This window comes from Cupressus sempervirens, chromosome 8 (assembly GCF_028749045.1).
Source record: "Cupressus sempervirens isolate cs-2001-9-10 chromosome 8, ASM2874904v1, whole genome shotgun sequence".
Classification (NCBI taxonomy): Eukaryota; Viridiplantae; Streptophyta; class Pinopsida; order Cupressales; family Cupressaceae; genus Cupressus; species Cupressus sempervirens.
The window spans coordinates 83,917,453-83,938,830 of NC_143125.1; positions in this window are offsets into that span (position 1 = coordinate 83,917,453).

Genomic DNA, 21,378 nt, shown 5'->3' on the forward strand with positions numbered 1-21,378 from the left:
TATAATGTGAATAATTTTTTTATGCATGAGTAAAATCATATCTTTTATCAATAATAGTTAATTTGGTCAATGTAAAGACCTTATAAAATAATCACTAATGAGATAAGTATTGCAACCTTCATTTTATTCATGGTTAGCTTTGACTTCTTCCAAAACACCTAGAAAAATAGATATTCTATTAAATGTCTCCCTTACTTTTTCTATAACATTTATAATTCTCAAAATTTCATTATCTAAGATGAAATCAATTCCTGCTGCTGCATTTTCAAAATGTAGAAGCAATTTATAGTTCAACTCTCCAATGTAGATTTTTCACATTTATCAATAATAGTTTGAGGGGATCCATCAGAGTTCATTGAGACAACTAGACTTGGCATAATGATTTCAGACTCATTGTCAGACTGGTCTATTATATTAATATTATATCTTGAATTTTTTTTAAAAAACATAAAAGGTTGTAAATTAAAAATTATTACATGTAATATATCATATATGGTGGCTCTGAAAAATATATATAGAGCATGTATATGGAAAAAAATATGATTCACAATAAAGAAAAAAAATTATATTTATTTTTAATATAAATGAAAAAAACTCATTACAGAAGTGTAATAGATCAATATTCTCAATTGTTGCTTATACATTGTAGATTGTGTGTGGTAATCTAAAAGTATAAATATATTTCATAAAAAAATATAAAATCTATAATTTTAAATTATAAATTATCAAAAAAAATTAATTAAATATAAAATGTATTAGATAATTAGAAACAAATAAAAATATTGTATATATTCTAATATGAGTTACAACACAAGTAAATGCAAATCTGTATGACAAATTTTTTTCACTTGAAATTGTTTGATTGAATATTGAAATCATAATGGAATTATTTTAAATACAATATTGAAATTGATTACAATAGTATCAAGAATCAATCATTTGAATCTGAATCACTAGATTCATTACAATGAATCAACTTTCTTTAAAGTAGGTCATCTATATCAAGATCCAACACATTAAACTAGTATAGGTGCTCAAAGGTTCTTCATCTCATATATGAAGTATCATTCTTTGAATGCCTTAGTACAGAAAATTCACAGATTGATTACGTCCATGTAGGTATATGTTCTATTACAATTTTTTTTTATTCTTTCATGAAATGGAAGATTTAAAAAAAAAACCTGAGGCCCTCATCTTTGAACCACATGCCGATTCCAAGGTGCGTCCAGTAATCCAATATACAGAAAATTTGGCCATGATAGTGAAATTTCTGTAGACCCTAAGTACTAATTTGTGGAGCTTGAAGCATTGTTTTCAACCAATGAGAAACATTTTCATATGAATCTATAGGGTAAGGAGCTTGTCCTAAATAGATCTCTGTAGGAACAAAGTACAATTCGGTGAGATCGCACTCCTCAAAATAAACCAATTCATCACAAATAGGATCTCTATAGAAATGGCTGAAATTTCAAAGAGCTGGAGGATGAAATCTAAGAACATGCTTCCAGAAGATTTCTTTTTGAAGATAAATATTTTTCCCTTTCTTCACTATGAATTCTTCTAAGATCAACATACTCATAGAAATCATTAGTTCTAATTGTTATTTGCCTTAACATTTCTTTTTGAAATATCTGAAAGTAAAAAAAATGACTATGTAAAAGAGAATGAAATCTAAATAAAATATTTATTTAAAAACTAAAAGAGTACTTGTCAAGTGGAATAATTGACAGAAATAATTCAAAATATGTTATTTAAAATACATATATATAATTTGCAATTTAATTGGTACTAGTATCAAAGAATGATAGAAAAATTTTATTTTGTCCTTGACATTGGTACCAATACCAATGTCAAGTGGAATAATTTAACAAAAATAATTCAAAATATGTTCTTTTAAAAAAAATTATAATTTTCACTTTAACTGATACCAATATCAAAGAATGATAGAATATTTTTTCTAGTCCTTCCAAGAAAAAGAACATGTATAACCTCTCAGTAAATGGTCCATATTATATTTTCATAGAACAACTATTTATAAACGATTTTACAATTGCATTACAATAAAAGAAAAATGTACTTATTACAGTCAAAGTTACTATAATATTAAAGAGAAATCTTTTATGACATATTTTCTATTTCTCTAAGCCTTAGTTCTTCTGCTATTCTTTTTTCAAGTTATTTTCCCTTTTTCATTTTCTCATAGTGATCATAGGAAAATGGTGGCATTATCCTCAATCCTTGTAATGACTTTACATGTGAAATTGCAACAAACGTTATTCCTATTCTCTTTGTTGGACCTATATCAATTGTTTCTTTTTCAAGTGGTAAACCTTGAGATTTGTGTTTTGTCAATGCCCAAGTCAATTGCAATGGTATTTGAGTTGTACAACCTCTTTCTGCTAGATATATCAAAATTAATATTGGATTTTCTTCACTGAAAGGGAATCCAAAGATTTTTCACCAATACAACCAAGGGTAATTATGGTGGCATGGTTCCTAGCTTGTACACAATCTCATGAAAAAACCTAGAGAACCATTTATAAGTTTTGCTTCTATCCATAAATTGAAAGTCAACATTACTCTTGCATTCTTTGATATCAATGATTCCATATCTAGTTCATCTCTATAATTTTCATCTTCTCTAGTAATATTTGATACTTTACGTGCAATAATATGCACAATAGGTTCTCAAAGAGAATGAAACATACTTCTATTATGAATGTGAACATTATCATTTGTTGAAAATAAATGACATTTTTTTTATCAAAATCATCATTTATTTCTAGAATAATATTACTCATTGTTCTCAACATCAATAAATTCCAATCCACAACTGTGGGATTTACATCTCTAAGATTACCGAGTAACCAATAGAATTTTTTTGTTCCAGGTATTCTCCATCTTGCCTAAAAATCTTTTCTAATGTCATCACCTTTTTGAATTCTTCCTATAGTAGCTTTTCTCTTCTAAAACTTGCATATGGTACTTTGTCTTTTACTGGAGGTAGTTGTTCGAGGTATCCAACTAAAATGATTGAAATTCGTAGGAAAAATAAAAAATATTTATCAATTCATTAGGTTTTCAATATAATATTTTTATTTATCAAGAATAATATTAATCAAACTTTAATAAATAAAAATATATGAACACCTCCAAAGCTAAGATTGGATTTATGAGGAAATGTCTAATGAGGCCTTGAGTCAATATTCTCAAGTAGCTTCTCCCCAATAAATCTTATTGCATCTATCAATATGTATTTAATATGACTCATTTCCTCCTGAAAACTTCTCAAACGTGTTCCTTCTAGTTGCATGAAATCCTTAACTTGAATTTTCAACTTTGAATGTATTGTTGATCCACCAATGTTAAATGCTACTACTCCAGTCAATGTGAGGAGCAGTAGAGGGGAGTGATTTGGCATTGTAGCTTGTTTTAGATATTTACTAATTCCACCAATCAAATATGACTTTCTTATACCTGCAGTTCCTTGAACAACCATATACAATGGATCCACACTCTCACCTACTTGATAATTTGTCATGATGATGTCGAAAGCCTTTTTTTTGTCTCTCACTAATTTTTTTTGTGTTGATATTTTCTCTATGGAAAAATCTAAAACCAATCCATTTTCTCTTATTCTGCTAATAAAATTTATTGCCACATTACTTTCTTCATTTGATCTATATGTATTTGACCAATTATACTATCTATCTAAATCCCTTCGTCCTAACATATCAATTTTAGAAACTTGCATTGCTTGTCCATGATGCAACTATGAAATTATTTCTCATTCATGCTTTGTAGTATTAAACTAGCCAATTATTGTCTTCGCTTTTTGAATCATTGAAATTCTCACTATCTTTTGATTCCATTACTCATTTTACATGCTATAGAACATAGTTAAATGACTCTCAATTTGAAATTATGGTGTTATTATATTCACCAATATCTATTACAATTTCCTTGAATGGTTTGTACAAAAGCAACTCTGAGAAACAAAAGTCAACAAATTTTTCAGACTAATGTGCTAGAATAGTTACAAATCTTGGATATACTCTAACAATTGCATTCTTTTGTCTTCTTTTCCATTTCTACAATCTTGAGGCATTAATAAATTACAAATTTTTCATAGTGTTGGGTCTCCTATATGCATCAATTAAGGTTTATGTTGGCTCGTCACTTTCACCTTCATTTGTTTTTGTTACTGGTTTGAAATTTTTGCATGAAACATTTAGATAAAAAAAATTCTACTACATTCAACCAATGGAAGTTCTAGTAGCATATGACATGTCTCTTGACCTCCAACATCTCTTTCAACTATAGTTTTAGTTAAAAGTTTCTTATACACCTATGAGGCAAAGTCATTAGGATTCTCTATATTGGCCAAACACATTAGCATTTGATGGTAGGTTTATGAGTTTCTCTCTACCTTTGCTACATATTTTGCAATGTACCTAATAACTGCATCCTCTAACAGAATTGACTGCTAATCAATATTGGCTCTCGAAACCTAGGGTATGTAAAGATTGTGTGAGTTAACTCTATCATCATTTCTAGTAGGCTCAAACTCCTTTTCACCTATTTCAATTTCCTCATATAATTTTGAACCATTCAAATTTAGAAGCCAAGGGGCATTATACCTATACATTTGAAAAAATTATATTTTATATTACATTAAATGGTCAATAAATTTATTTTCTACATGAAATACACCATTGAAATAATTTCTACCTGCAAGCCATTTTTCATTTTTTTCCCTAAGACATGCACCCTCCTTACACATTGTATGCCTTTCAATAGTATTTAGAATTTCCTTATAATCTCAATCAAAATCTACATCCACAAGTTGTCTCATGTCTCTTCAGCATGGATGTAAATTTTTTTGAAATGCTTGAATCAAATAGCTTCCAATTTAAAAATTGTTTAACATAAAAATTAAAAAACTCAATATTAAAGCCAACCAAATTTTATAAATTTATTGTGGATATATCTGCATGTTATGTTGCTGAACGTTGCCTCTTGGATTACATGCATGAACAATCTTGTTAAAATAATTTCTAGCTTCATTTACCTTTTCTTCATTATGCCAATCTATTAAATCTATATTTGTAGTGTCATGAAGCCATAAAAAATAACGTACATGTGGAGACCCTCTATGTTGTCATTATTATTTAGACCAAAAGTCTTTAACATTCAATCCCTTTTCTAATATCTCCTTTCGAAACATAGCATTTTTGAGGTGCATGTAGTGAGTGACAATGTGAGGGTAGTCAATAACATTTGTCTTCTCCAATTATGGGCTTCTCTTGGGTTAGTTGGTGGAGTTCCTGGCATTAGCGCATGTAGATTAGGCCAATACATATTAGCTACACTTAATGTAAAGAAAATTGTAGGTGTCCCTAATTGCCTAAGCATGTCACATAATTCTCCTTGACTCTTAGTCCAATATGACCTTGTGCTTTGCAAAGTTGTGCCAAATTGAATCAATTTATCAGCAAGATGAGAATTTGGTACATCTTCCATATGTTCTCTCAATTCATCTATGGTAATTGGCAATTGGCAATTCTTGGATATGTCTTTCTACGAATATAGAACTGGGATTTTGTACTCAATGTTTCATTATCATGTTCAACATGTAATATTGAAATCTAGGAACTTTCCCAAATCTATTGATGCAGGAGCATCCTAGGTGTAAGAGCAATCTTGCATCAACCAAAAATATTTCATTTTAGTTGTTTAAATAAGGGTTGTCTCAATGCAGAATTATTGTTTGTGGAGCCTTCCTACTTAGTAATTCAGTCATACAAGCTCAAAATGTCCTAATTTTAGAGGTGGATATTCATCTTGGATATATCAACCGACCAATTGAGGCTTAGTGCATGTCATGTGTATTCATGAATTTATTGCAGATTTTTGGTTTTCAGTTTTGGTATATAAACTTTAGGCTCACTATTGGAGGCCTAAATGTGCCTTGATGGGGCCTAAAGATGTAATGGATGGGTACTTGCACCAATCCAATCCTATTACTGAGGTTTCCAAAAGTACTTATAATAGTCAATCAGAGCAATTGTTCAAGAGTTATGGCCTTCTGAAGTTGGGCTGACCAAATTTTCCAAAACAAATGTCAAAAATGTATTGGCCGACTCTATATGTATTTTTAGGGCCTATCAGCCCTAGACATTAAGTTTGAGTATTTAGAACCTTCCCAAGTGGCATAAAATTTCCTATTTAAGAAATGCTTCAACATTATCTAGGATAACTCTAGGTGATAGTTCACAGCTTTATCTTGAAGATTATTGTAATGAAGGCGCCTATGTGGGTTGACATATTTTAATTGTAAATTTTGTAATTCCACATTTGTGGTTATAGTAAGAAGCCCATATTTTATACTCACAAATTGATGTTATTTCTTTATTTATGTTATATGTCTACGACATTAAGGGGAGCACCCTTAAACAAGTGGTATCAGAGCTAGGTTCTTGAGTGTGTGGATAGATCACCAGTTGTGAGGAAATTTGCACTAGGACCATGGTTTGGGCTGAACATGTAGATAGATCATTGATTGTGAGGCAGTTTACACTAGGGTTTTAATGAAAGCACAAAAATGTCTCCACAAAGAGAGTGTGGTGTGAAGAGTTTTAGGTGTTACACCTTAGGGTTTTAGAGTCCTCCAAAGATAGATGCAAGCATTGGAAGAACAAATGCATAGAGAAATAAACCTTGTCATAAGATATGAAAGTGAAGATGAGGGAGAAGAAGAAGAAAATGCTGAAGTAGAGGCAATTCTAAACCTAGAGGAAGAGAGGCTTTTTAAGTCCATCCCCAAGATTGGAAAAAGACCTAAGTTTGAGGTTCCTACATTTTTGACAAATATTTGTTAGATTGTGGTGACTGATCAGGGAAGTACTATACATACTCCATAATTCCTCAGTGACCCTTCGGCCCCAAGCAGGGGTGGAAAATTTTTTTGGGACCTGTTTTATCAAGATTTTGGGCTGACATGTAATCATTAATTATAACCCTAAAGCGATACAAATACTTGTAATAAAGGGCTTAGGGTTAGGGATTGTTTCATTGTGGGTGATGCAAAAATTGGTTCTTATGGTGCTATTGAGCTGTAAGGGATAATGGATTGTAATTAGGTTGTAATCATTGGATCATAATAATATTGGACTCACTGTTTGGTTGACGTAGCCCACAGATTAACTGAACCACATTAAATCTTGGTGCCTTATATTCTTTTTTGTGTTATCTATTATTTTCTGATATTGGTTATATTTGCATATAATTGTTATTTTTGTTTGAGGTTTAATCCTAAAAATATTAACCTAGAGGAGTTGATAAATTAGATCAATGAATTGGAGGAATACTTTGAGTATGAAGATATTGAGGATCTTGATAGGGTCAAGTTTGCAAAGGCAAAATTGAAGGGACATGCGAAGACCTAGTGGAAGGAGATTTAGTTGGAGAGAAATAGAAGAGGAAAGGATAAAATCACCAGATGGGACAGGATGATAGCTAAATTGAAGAGACAATTCATCCCTATGGATTATGCATTTGATCTGCTAAAGAAAATGCAAGGGTTGAATAAAGAAGGGAGATCTATTTAAGAGTATACTGAGGAGTTCTACCAAGTTCTCATAAGAACTAGCCACGCAGAAGCTGATAAGGATAAAGTTGCCCATTATCTTAATGGGTTAAGACCAAACATTCAAGAGGAGCTTAGTTTTTTTCGAATGACTAGTATTGAAGAGGCATACTAGTTTTCCCTAAGGGTTGAGAAGAAGCTAAGAAAAAAGTTTGATAACAAGAATAGTGGCAGAGGTCATGGTAGAAGATTTGGTGGATGGTCTTATGAAGGCTAAAATGGTGATCAAAAAACAAGGATGAGGCAAGTAGTAGCAATTAGGACCTGAGGGGAAACAATTTCAACTATTTCCATGATCGAAATAATAGATATCAAAGAGGAAGACGAAGAGGACAAGTATTTGGAAGAGGAGGTTTCCATTTTCACTACAGAGAAGAAGGGCATAGAGCATTTGAGTGCTCCCAATGCCAAGGAAGGATAAATCAAAGAACTAAAGGCCAGGCTAGAGTTGCACATGTTGATGAAGATGTGAAATCATCCCATTCTAAAGATGTTGAAAGAGAAGAGGTTCAATTTACTAGGAGAGTCTTGTTGAGTCTTGTTTCACACTAGGTACAAATGTTAAGATAGGTTTTGTGATGTGATCATTGATAGTGGAAGCACTAACAATCTGGTGTTAGAAAAGATGGTCACAATGTTGAAGCTGAAGAGGTAGAAACACCCACATCCATACTATATTGCTTGGGTACAAGATGACAACAAGGTCATTGTCAGTGAGCAATGTTCAGTGAAGTTCAAGATTGGAAGCTACTAGGATGAGCTGTTGTATGATAGCATACCTATGAACATATGTCATATGTTGTTGGGTAGGCTATAGCAGTTTGATAGACATGTTGTTAATGATGGGCAAGCAAATACCTACACTCTAACAAAGGATGGAGTGAAATATAAGTTGAAGCCATTGAAGGAGAAAGAAGAAAAGGTACATAGTACTTCTAGAATATGTTTCATTGATGGAAAGGAGTTTCTCAAAGGTTTGAAGCATGAGCATATGTGTTTAGCTGTAATCCCAAAAGAGGGTAAAGAAGAAATAGAGGATGTACTAGAAAAAATTACAAATTTGTTGGGAGAGTTTCCTGATATTGTTTTAGATAATGTACTTGATGGATTTGATTCCAGGAGCCAATTTTCCAGACAAGGAAGTTCATAGAATAACACCAATAGAAAGTGAAGAGTTGAATAAACAAGTGCACTAGTTGTTGCAAAAGGGGTTGATTCGAGAGAGTTTGAGTTCATGTGTTGTACCAATAGTTTTAGCACCAAAGAAAAATGGAGAATGGAGGATGCGCACAAATTCTCACAATATTAACAAAATTAAAATCAAGTACAAATTTCCATTGCCAAGGATCGATGATATTATGTACTGTTTGAGTGGAGCTATGTATTTTACAAAGATCAAACTAAAAAGTGGGTACCATCAAATTCGCATCAGAGAAGGTGATGAGTGGAAGACTACTTTCAAGATAAGGGAAGGACTATACAAGTGGTTAGTCATGTATTTTGGACTAACCAATGCCCCAACCACTTTCATGCAGCTCATGAATGAGGTACTGAAGGAGTTTTAGGGTAAGTTTGTCATTGTTTACCTAGATGATATTTTGATGTTTAGTAATACATTGGATGAGCATTTGATGCATATTCGAAAGGTGTTTGATAAGTTGAGGGGAGAAAAGTTGTTGATAAACTTGAAGAAGTGTAGTTTTGTGAAGCAAGAGTTGGTATACCTAGAATTTTTAGTTTTAGCAGAAGGTTTGAAAATGGACCCAGAGAAAGTGAAGGTTATCCTTGAATGGCCTACTCCAAAGAGTGCTACAGAGGTAAGATCTTTTCATGGACTGGCTAGTTTCTACATAAATTTCATAAGAGGTTTTAATAGTATTTTTGGACCCTTGATTGAAACAATGAGAGGGGATAGGAAAGAATTTAAGTGGATCGTAGGAGTAGATAAGATTTTTAATATGCTGAAACAAAAAGTTACAAAGCAGCCAATTTTAGCACTACTAGATTTTAACAAGGTGTTTCAAGTATATTGTGATGCTAATGGTACTTCAATAGGAGTTTTTTTCTAGACAAGATGGTAGACCTATTTCTTATTTCAATGAGAAGTTGAATGATGCTAAAAGAAAACATTTTTTTTATGATCAAGAATTTTATGCTATAGTTCAGCATTGAAAAAGTTGAGACACTATCTTCTTCCTAAGGAGTCTATTTTGTATATTGATTATCAAGCTTTGCAATATTTGAATAGTCAAGGATAATTAAACAAAGGCATTTGAAGTGGGTTGAGTTTTTGCAGAGTTATACATTTTCATTGAAACACAAGAGTGGGAAGTTTAACAGAGTTGTAGATGCTCTTAGTAAAAGACAACTTTTATTGACAAAGATGCAAATTGAGGTGGTTGGGTTCAAGGAACTCAATAATTTGTATCTAGAGGATCCTAATTTTGGTGAAGCATGGAAGGCTCGTACAAAACCTGTTATACTTGATAGGATGAAGTTGTTAGATTTCATTATCTATTGTGGTATGTTATTTAAAGGAAGCTTGTGCATTCCAAGAAGTTCAATGAGAGAGAATCTCATCAAGGAGAAGCATAGTGGATGATTAGCTAGACATTTTAGTAGAGATAAAACCATTTCTTTGGTTGTTGAGAACTATTATTGGCCACAATTGTAGCAAGATGTCAAGAAGTTTGTACAGAGTTACAGAGTATGTTAGATGAGAAAATGAGTGAAGCATAATATGGGGTTGTATCAACCATTACTTGTACCAGACAAGCAGTGGGAGGATGTTAGCATGGATATTTTTCTTGTATTACCAAGGACTTAATGATGGCACAGTCCTATTTTTGTGGTAGTTGATAGGTTTTCAAAGATGGTACATTTCATTCCCTGCAAGAAGACTAGTGATGATGTTCATGTGGCAAAGTTATTTTTCAAAGAAGTGATGAGACTACAGGGTATACCAAAGAGTATAGTTTCAGATCAAGATACCAAGTTTGTTGGTTATTTCTAGCATACATTGTGGAAGAAATTGAAGACAGATCTAAAGTTCAGTTCATAACATCATCCATAGATTGATGGGCAGACAAAAGTTGTGAATCACAATTAGGGAAACTTGCTGAGATGTTTGCTTGGAGATGAACCAAAAGGATTGTATTTAATCTTACCATAAGTAGAATTTTCCTATAATAATTCTGTCAATAAGAGTATTGACCTAAATCACTATACCAAATTGTATATGGGAGCAGTCCAAGAAATGCTTTTGAATTGTGGCAGTTGGATAAAGGTGAGATAAGTAGCATTGAAGCAAAAGAATTCGCTGAACATTTGAAAAACATCCATGAGGAGGTGAGGAAGCACACTATAAAGATAAATGCATAGTATAAGGCTAAGGTAGGTGTAAAAAGGAGGTATAAGAAATTTCAAATTAGAGAGAAAGTCATGGTTCATTTAAGAAAGGAGAATTTTATAGTGGGTGCATATAATAAGTTGAAAATGAAGAAGTTTGGACTGTGCAAGATAGTGAAAAGGCATGATTCTAGAAATCCACTTCATAGGCATTTCCAGCAGCTAGTTCGACTACAAAGGAGATTGAGGAGATATTGGATAGTCATGTTGGAAAAAGTACAAGGAACAAAACTTATGAAGAATACTTGGTCAAATGGAAAGGGAGGTTAGTAGAAAATTCATCATGGCTATCAAGGGAGAAGGTTAACTATCTTGGCTTTCCTCTAAACACTTGAGACATAATGGGGTTGCTTCTCAAATTACCTTGGGTTTTTGATGCAGGAGCATCCTGGGTGTAAGAGCAATCTTACATCAACCAAAAAAATTTCATTCCAATTGTTTGGATATAGGTTGTCTTAATGAAAAATTATTGTCTGTGAAGGCTTGCTACTTAGAAAGTCAATCATATGAGCTTGGAATGTCCTAATTTTAGAGGTGGTTTTTCATTTTGGATATGTTAGCCTACCATTTGAGGCTTAGTTCCATATCATGTGTATTCATAGATTTCTTGTAGATTTTTTGTTTGAAATTTTGGTATATAAAATTTAGGCTCACCATTGGAGGCCTAAATGTGTCTAGATGAGGCCCAAAAACTTGATAAATGGGCACTTACACTGATACGAGCCTATAGATTAGAAGCAAAAGCTAAGGTTTCCAAAAAGTGGTTATAATAGCCAATCAAAGTAATGGTTTGAGATTTATGGTCTTCCAACATTGGGCTGACCAAAACTTCCAAAATAAATGTCAAAAATATATTTGGCCAACTCTGTATGTATTTTTAGGGTCTAGAGGCCTTAGGCATTAAGTTTGAGTATCTAGAACCTTCTCGAGTGGCAAAAAATTGCCTATTTAAGAAATGCCTAAACATTGTCGAGGACAACTTTGGGTGGTAGTTCATAGCTTTTTCTTGCAAATTACTATAATGAAGGCACCCATGTGGGTTGGCATATTGTAATTGTGAATTCTATAATTCTACATTTTTAGTGATAGTAAGAATCCCATATTTTGTTCTCACAAATTGTTGTTATTTCTTTGTTTCTATTATATGTTTATGGTATTAAGGGGAGCACCCTTCATCATCTATTGTCTCTGAATCAAATTAGATGTTTCACATATTCATTTAGACATACTCGTACCAATTGCGGCTCTAGCCAGTCACATTCTCTGTTAGAAACAATGTAGGTAAAGCCATATCCAATAATCCCAGTGTTACATATTCATTCACTAGAGATGCACCAACTGATGGCCAATTAATCAACCTTAAAGGATCAATATTTGGGTTTTTAACCCATGCCTGGATAAATCCCATTTCTCTTTGAAGGTTTGGTGGTTGTGTTGTCATAGATGTCATGTAATTTCTATTATCATCATCTTCCTCTATTTCAAGTTCTACTAACAACATATCATTTGATTTTGAGTCAAATTCAACACGAACTGTCTTTATCTTATTGAAAATGCTACGATCTCTATCTCATTCAACATCATCCAAAGAATGGTCATCTACTTTGACATCGTAATAAAATTTATCATTATTAATTTTATACTTTGGTGCCTAATATACCCGATCTCTATTGACTGTAAAATCATAATTTGTACTTTGTTAATCCTTTTTTTGGACAATTATTATTGGAAACTCTTTAATTGGACATGGAAAAGTTTTATATATTCTTTATATATCTTAGGGAAATCTTATTGTTTGTCCTTTTTATTTATATGGTCCCCTTATTGCATGTGTCACCTACAATATTGGACTTACACATGAAATCAACATCTCTTCTACTTGAGTTAAATTTACAAGTTCCTTAGGTTGCAAGCTTGGATCCATATTGTTTGATGTAGAGAATTTGTTATTTCCTTTTTCTTGTTGGCATATTGAACACATTGGACCTTCTCTTGAACATCTTACTTTTATATTGGGATAATATTCTTGACACATATAGCACATTTCTGGGTGTGCCAAACTATCAAGTTGATGTCAAAAAAGTAATTGAAGGTAATGAATCACTATTCCCAAAGAATTCATGATAACTCCCATGCATTTGCACATTAAAACTATGAATTATTTGATTATTGTTTTGAAATTGCAGCCCTTGTACTATATTGTTTGCCCTTCTTCTATCACTTATTTGTCTTTCTTGTTGGTTTAAGTTTAGCCTTTGATATTCCCTTTCTATATCATTCATTTGTTCATGGCATCTCTTTCTATATGCCCTTTGATAATTGCTTCTATATTCTCTTCTCTCTATGGCAGATTGAATATTTATATTTCTAGTACAATTGTGTTGGTCAATTTCCATTTTAGGCACTATGTGTTACCGTGGAATTATTGTATGGTCCATTTTACTCACATTTTCATCTATTGAATTGTCATTATTCATTCCTATAATAGTTTTTTCTTCACTTTCTTTATCAATTCGTTGGTTAGGGTATAGACTTTGAATTTCTCCTTCGATCTCATTCCTTCGATCTTGTTCTCTTCTTTTATGCTCTCCTTCACTTCATTGTCTTTCTTGTTGGTTTCAGTTCAACCTTTAACGATCCATTTCTATATCATTCATTTGTTCATGGCATCTCTTTGTATATTCCCTTTGATAATTTCTTCTATATTATCTTCCCTCTATGGTAGATTGAATATTTATATTTCCAATATAATTGTGTTGGTCAGTTTCCATTTTAGGAACTATGTGTTGCTATAGAATTATTGTACGGTCCATTTCATTCACATTTCCATCTACTAAATTGTCATTATTTATTCCTACAATAGTTGTTTCTTCACTTTTTGTGTCAATTCGTTGGCTAGGGTAAAAACTTTGAATTTCTCCTTTGGTTTCATTTCTTTGATCTTGTTCTCTTGTTTTATACTCTCCTTCATATCCCCTTATACATTCAGTTTCATGTCTAGGAGAATGAGATTCATAACTTATTGTTTGTAGATGATTCTCATTTTCTTCTTTGATGGAAATCCTTTTTTGTGGACATATATTATTAGGCATAGTATCTATATTTCCTTGAACAATGTTTGTATCATGTAATTCTTCATGCAGTCTTGTTATTCATCTTCTAGCCTATCTTTCCTTGTCTTGTTCATTATGAATGAGATGTTGGTTTTCCCTTTCTATAACACTCATTTGTTCTTGTTTTCTTTGTTTATACTCTCTTTGATACTCCCTTCTATGTTGTGTTTGTTCTTCATTAGTTTGAGCTCCACGTGTCATTACTATGAACATCAAATAATTAAATGAGAATATTTCTAATATAAGATTAAATAATATAATATTTAATATAGATTATTTGAAAATTTAAATTTTTAAAAATACTATTAGATAATTGTAGACAAATTTAGAACTCAGATATTATCAACAACAATTAATATGAAATAAGAACATAAACTCAAAGTTTCAATATATAATTTATATTTTATAAAAATATACTTTACAAGATACTACTAATTTTCTAACCCTTGTGTCTTATAAATAATTTTAAAAGTTAGTATTCTATTAGTCATGCAATTAATAAATAATGATAATTTATTAACACCCAATTTTTTTAATTTAAAAAAATAGCATATAAAATTTAACATAATAAAACTTGTTTCATTTATTCAAGTGATATACAAAATTGACATATAAATATATATAATATATAGAAAACATATTTTTTTTCTTTAAATAAAAGAAATCATTACATTGTAAAAGATATTTGTTGAATGAAATGTATTGCATAAAAATATCTTTCCAAGATAGTGCATATGAGCAATGCGCCTCCATCAAAGAATTTAAAATTCTCCATAAAGAAATAAAAATGATATAACACCACCATATCTCTTTAATTTTAGCAAAATTCCCACACAAGAATTACGTTCTATGATTTTTGTGTAGTTTTGGCCTCATATGTCCTGATGACTTTCATTATTTCATCTTCTTCTAGTCCTACTTGATACTTCATCTTCACCTATATAAATGCAATAACTCTTTTCATTTTTCATTGTTTCTTCTAGTTGTATGCAATCTTTTTGAAATTGACAGATAGTAAACTTCTTTTCCATCAAATTGTCAATGTCCTCTTTACATGACAACTTTTGAATTGAGTTTGAAAATTGTTGAAAATATGTTCTTCAAATCAAACATTCAATGGACATTCCCAAAAAGGACACTCGAGATCTTCTCCAAACATCTAAATCAGTGACAAACTATTTTTTGACATATCCTTAAATGCATCTATTTTCTTGTTACATGTTAAAAGTATCATTTTCCTCATGTTAAGTGTTGTAAGCCACTCTAAAAGAATCTCTTTGTTGTGTAAAATACCCAAATCTTCTAGCTGCACATGGGAGGATCTTGTCAATGTTCTTAAAATTGGAATTGTTTGTGTACAGACCAATAACTCTTTTCTAATTTTTTCATGTACATCCACCCCATCATTTTTAATCTCCATAATATTCTCATAACATTTTAGCCCCCTATTTATGAATTGACTTCCCACACATTGAAGTTCATATTTCCCTTTTGTAAATGCAGAACCTATCGCTTATGTATCTGGATTCTCAGGCAATGACAAGGAATGTGAAGGAGAAGATGGTGCAATGGACAACATCAACTAAGTTATAACTTGGAGACTATCCAAGTGAAATTTTGGGATGAGAGTTAGAAGTCAAATGTATAAAAGGTGATCCATGGGAAGTCAATTCTTGTAATGTTGTCACAGTAACACACTCTTCCTCTAATATTTTCCTCTCCAATAGATCTACACCATCACTATCATTTCCATGCATGCCATGCAGACATGTTTCCTTTGAAGAAACTGGATCAACCTCTTTTACTATCTTGGAGTAATACGTTTATCATCATTGATCATAATTACATCAATTAGATTAGAGCCCTATATAATATGTGGTGCAATATGATAACTCAGCGTAGGTGTTGAATTTAAAGGATATGGGCTTTGTAACCACTCCACAGATATAAGAATGGCACCCATAGTCCTATTTTTAATTGATGTATCCTCAGTAACGTAGCAATTAACTCTCAAGATATATTTTTTCTAAAATCCTTTTTTGTAGGAAATAGTGCACTTAATTGATTCCCATGCTCTTTCATGTCTTCATCTATATTCTTAAATTTGCATGCTCTCATTAGATCAATGCTAATCTACAATTTTCTCAAATCAAAATTTCTAAATCATTCTGACATTTTTCCCAGTGGTCTTCCAAACATAGTAATTTTTTGTAATTATTCCCTAAAGATAGACTAAATGTACCTACTTTGTCAAAATTACATCTTCCATTTCCAAATTTATACATACGAAAAGGGGATAGATCTCTTTCTATTGTTTCAACAACATCTTTATCCATACATGAATAACCACCAATTGTAAATTTTGGAAAATCAAAAAAATTGCTTACCTTTTCACCATAATTTATTATGACATCCACAATCTATCTACACAATTCAAGTAATAAGATTCTATTTGATGGATACCTTGATAATTTTAATTAAATACCATGATAACCAAAAACTCTAAGGTCTGAAAAAGTTTGAAATTGAGCACAACAATTCCAAACTTTATTATTTTATTGCATGCTTCTGTTGATATCATTTTCCCTACATCATTTTCAAGTCTTCTTACTATGCAATATAAGAATGCATCATTGACTCTACATAAATGGCTTTCACTTTCTATGAGTTCATTCATACACCCTTGGCTTTCTATCGCTAATGTGTCCAACCCATGTGAGACCTGGGTATTTCCCTTGCAAAGCCAACATGTACACCAAATAGGATGTCATGTCGAATTTCTCAGTCGATAAAACATTCACTAACTACTTTTTTAGGTTATCACTAATTATTGTAGCTCAATCTATTTATTTTATTTTTATCATTTTCATGATAAATAGACACATCCATGGTTGAAATTTTTTGGCCTCTTTATGTCCATGCACCCTATGCAAGAGAGTGATGTAATCTTTTGCCTCTTCTCTAAACTCAGATTTATGTTGCCCTCTTGCCATCTTCTTAAGATTTATATTTTGTTGAAGCAACAATTTTTCATTGACAAAGAAAATAGCTTTATTATTTTTTCTCATATAATACTCATTACCTATGTGCAAATCCATGGACACATATTTAGAATATTCTTGTATGGAGAATGTTTTTTGTATCATGATAGGGCTAACATCCAAAATGGTTTCTCCATGTGCAGTAAGATCTTTCTTTGCTCTTCATCATAACATCGTGCACATTGTAGAACCAAATCAACTGACTGGACAAAAATATGGAATGTTGTTGCTTCAATCAAACTAGAAGTCGCTATGCCTTGTGACAAAATTGAAGTTTTCTCCCCCTTGCTTATTCTTTCAACAAATTATAAAGTATCAACATGACCTAAATTTGTATCCATTGTATCCTCAAACTTAGAAGAAAATAAAGAATGAAAAATTATTTTGTTATATTTGAACTTCATGATGAATAATATTACTTTTTCCTAGCTAAAAGAGAAAAATGTTAGATTTATAAAACAAAAAAATAGTAAAATGATAAATCAAACTAAAATTTAAAAAATAAAAATATATCTTTACTAAATTAAAACTTTTAACTTTATCATGAATTAGATTGTAATATAAGTTTTAATCAATTATCATTGCGAAAGTAAAAAATATTTGAGACTTTAAATAAAATATAATTATTGATTTTTAAACATTATAAAATACTTGAAGATACACATAGTGATGATAATATATGGAACAGTCCAAAAAGTACCAAGAGTGCCTATTTGAGAATAGATCAAAGGAAGAACTTTCAATTTAAAAAGAGATTATAATATACATCTAAACAACTTCTCAAAGTAAATAAATATGTAAAAAAAATTCTAAGAAAGAGTATGATTTTAAAAAATAGATAAATGCATATAAGTGTAACCATAACTTTAAAATATTCATACCAATATCAATATATATATGTATGTATGTATAAACTATCGTTAAACTAGTTTTTGTTAAAGTTAAACTATTTTTTTAAATAAAAAATTTGATAAAGTTTGCTAGATTTGTTAAAGTTTGCTTGATATTATTTAGCTATTTAATGGGTGTCGTAATCCTATGCACTCCTATGTTCTTCCATTAGTCTACTTAAACAAGGATTCTCCTTTGCAATATCATTTAGGTTGATTGAATGCTATGAATTTAGTAGATTTAGCTATCATAATGATTCTATTTTACTCTTGGTGACAATACAATTTGTTCATTTTATATTCTTTCTCCTTTATTTTTATGCTTCTTAGAAATATCTTTAAAATAATCCAATTTGAACAAATAACTAAATCAAATGATTATTTTCCATGTACTGTGAATTATTTCATTTCATGTATGTACTACATGTATATGATGAACTCACATGAAAAGATATAAATAATTTGAAATGTTTCATATTGTATTACTAACTATGATTTTAACACAACATAGTTGATATATTATGTCATATTTTGTAATCATCTATCTGATTCATTTTATGCTTGTACAAATAATATAAGGATTTGTGTGTGTGTGTGTGTGTGTGTGTGTGTGTGTTTATATATATCATTATATATGTATGTAAATGTATATTTATATACGTGTGTGTGTGTGTGTGTGTGTGTGTGTGTGTGTGTGTGTGTGTGTGTGTGTGTGTGTGTGTGTGTGTAAACACAAACACACACACACACACACACACACACACACACACACACACACACACGCGTCTATATATATGTACATGTATATGCATATCTAGAAAGAATATATTTTTACAAATTGTGTGTATGTATGTATATATAAATTTTTTTTAATTGTTTAAATTTTTTTAATTTATTTATAATTAATAAATTATATTATTTGAGAATGAATCATATATGGATTTTATAAATATCTTCTTTAAATGCGTATCTTTATACAAATTAAAAATAAATGCTAATATAGAATTTATAATTAAAGATAAAGTATAACAACAAATAAAATTTCAAATATTCAAAATACTTTCATGTATATAGATATATACATATGTACATGTATCTAAATAAATGCATTCATATATGTATATGTATATGTATATGTATATGTATATCTATGTATGTATGTACCTCCATAATAAAAATGAAAACACATGTTATTATTCAATTCATAATGATAACTTATTTGATAAATCTATCATAGTTGTTATCAATAATTTGATATATTAAACATATTTAACAACATAAAAAATATTTTAAATATATAAATAGCAATAAACTTAATAATTGTAAGAAATTCTTATCATATACAATTATTGAATGAATTAATGAAAGTATCAACAAAGCCAATCTTATGACAGTTAATTCAAATATATTATTATAAAATTAAACTAATATACTTAAAATAGAAAGTGCAGTCATTAATTATTATGATTATTTGTTAAGGCTCATAATTTACCTTGTATTGTATAGGCTCTTGCCTAAGTCTCATTTATTTTAGAGTAATATTAAAAATCATTTCTTCCACCCATCATTAACAAAATTATAAATAAGTTTATTTAGACTATTTTTTGTTCTATAGGTCTGGCATTGATATTGATTTCATTAAATATTATTTTGTGTTGAATTTTGTAACCCACTTTCTGTAATTGAAGTCCAAACAAAGTTATGTGAATGTTATTGTTCCTTTTCCATAATAATCCTTCAAAGTTCTAATTATTGTTTTGAGAAACCCTATAAACTTATTGTTAGTTGATGGTTTTCAACGAAATACTCTCTGAGTTGGGTTTAAATGAATAATTGTGTGGCCAAAGCAACTCAATTGCAAAAAAAAAATGGTTTCTATATTATGTGAGGGAACACAGAGATGTAGAACAAGAAGGAAGCCTTTACTATTTACATTAGTAGAGGAATTTGGATATCAAAAGTGGGAGATGAAATAATTGTGAAATAAATGCTTCTACTGCTAAAATATGGTGAGTTCTGATTGGGAATTGTAAGAGTTTTCAATAATGTAGCGTGACGCAATAGAAAATATTATCTATTTTGACCAATCTAGAGGAGGAAGGTTTTATTGTCGAGGTGGATACTAAGGCATCCCTCCCATTGTAAAGAAATGCATTTCTAAAAGGCAAAAGTGTAAAGTAAAAATACTGAAAAAATGCTTAGTATCTAATCTTATTGTTGTTGTTCCAAATGAAGAGCTGAAATGCAATGATGAAAAGTGGAAATCTAAATTGAAGCATACATCAAGGAGAAGGAAGACTGAGATGCAAAGAGTCTCAGAAGCTCCACTAAATATCTCATATGAATTGAAGGCTCCAGCTAAACCAAACCTAGAATTTGTCAATGACATGAGGAAAGTACACTGCTAAGACATTTCACATCTATCTTTACCACTAGATAAGTTTGTAAAAGTATGTATCTTTATGGTTGTCCTTCGAATCTTATTTATTTTTATCTTTATTTTCTTTGATTCTCTTTAAGTATAGATCAACCATTTTGTACCAAGTATCTGGATGTCATAGTCATTGACTCGGGCTTCTTTGAAAGAGATTAAAATTACATCCTCTTGACAATTATGCAAGATCCATTCGTCACATTCTCCAAATATCTAAAATATTATTGTACTTGCTACCACAAGAAATCACTGAGTTTTGACATTTAATAGCGATCTCAAAGGTCATAGATATTATCTTCTAATCTATCTTAAGACCTATTCTTCTTGTTCAATCTAAGATAAGATAAATATAGCGAGATGATTCTTTGTCCAATTATTGTGAAAACTTAAATTATTAATTTTTCTTTGTTTATTTTTCTACATGAATTTAAGCTATAGACATTCTTCTTTTGTCTACCAGTTTTTTTTACTTTTGATGTTGGGGAACTAACATATGTGGCTATTTCTGGTACGTCTCCACTTCTTTGCTAACCTTGTAGTTTCAAGTAGTGGAAATCTTTCCTTACTATCTTCCCAAAATGCAAAACCAAGTTTTCAAAAACTTGGTTATGCATGCAAGGGGAAGGGTTTCCCTCCCTTAAATATAGCGGGTAGGGGTATGCATGCATGGGGTTGCTTAACTTGCATGTGTATGGTGTACATGTATGTTTTACTTTCTATTTAATGTTTTTGATGTGGTTGAGGAAAAAAGTCGTAGTCACTTACTAGTCAAGATATACACAATGTACCGCTTCCCACCATTTCTTGTTATATATATATATATACATATATATATATATACATA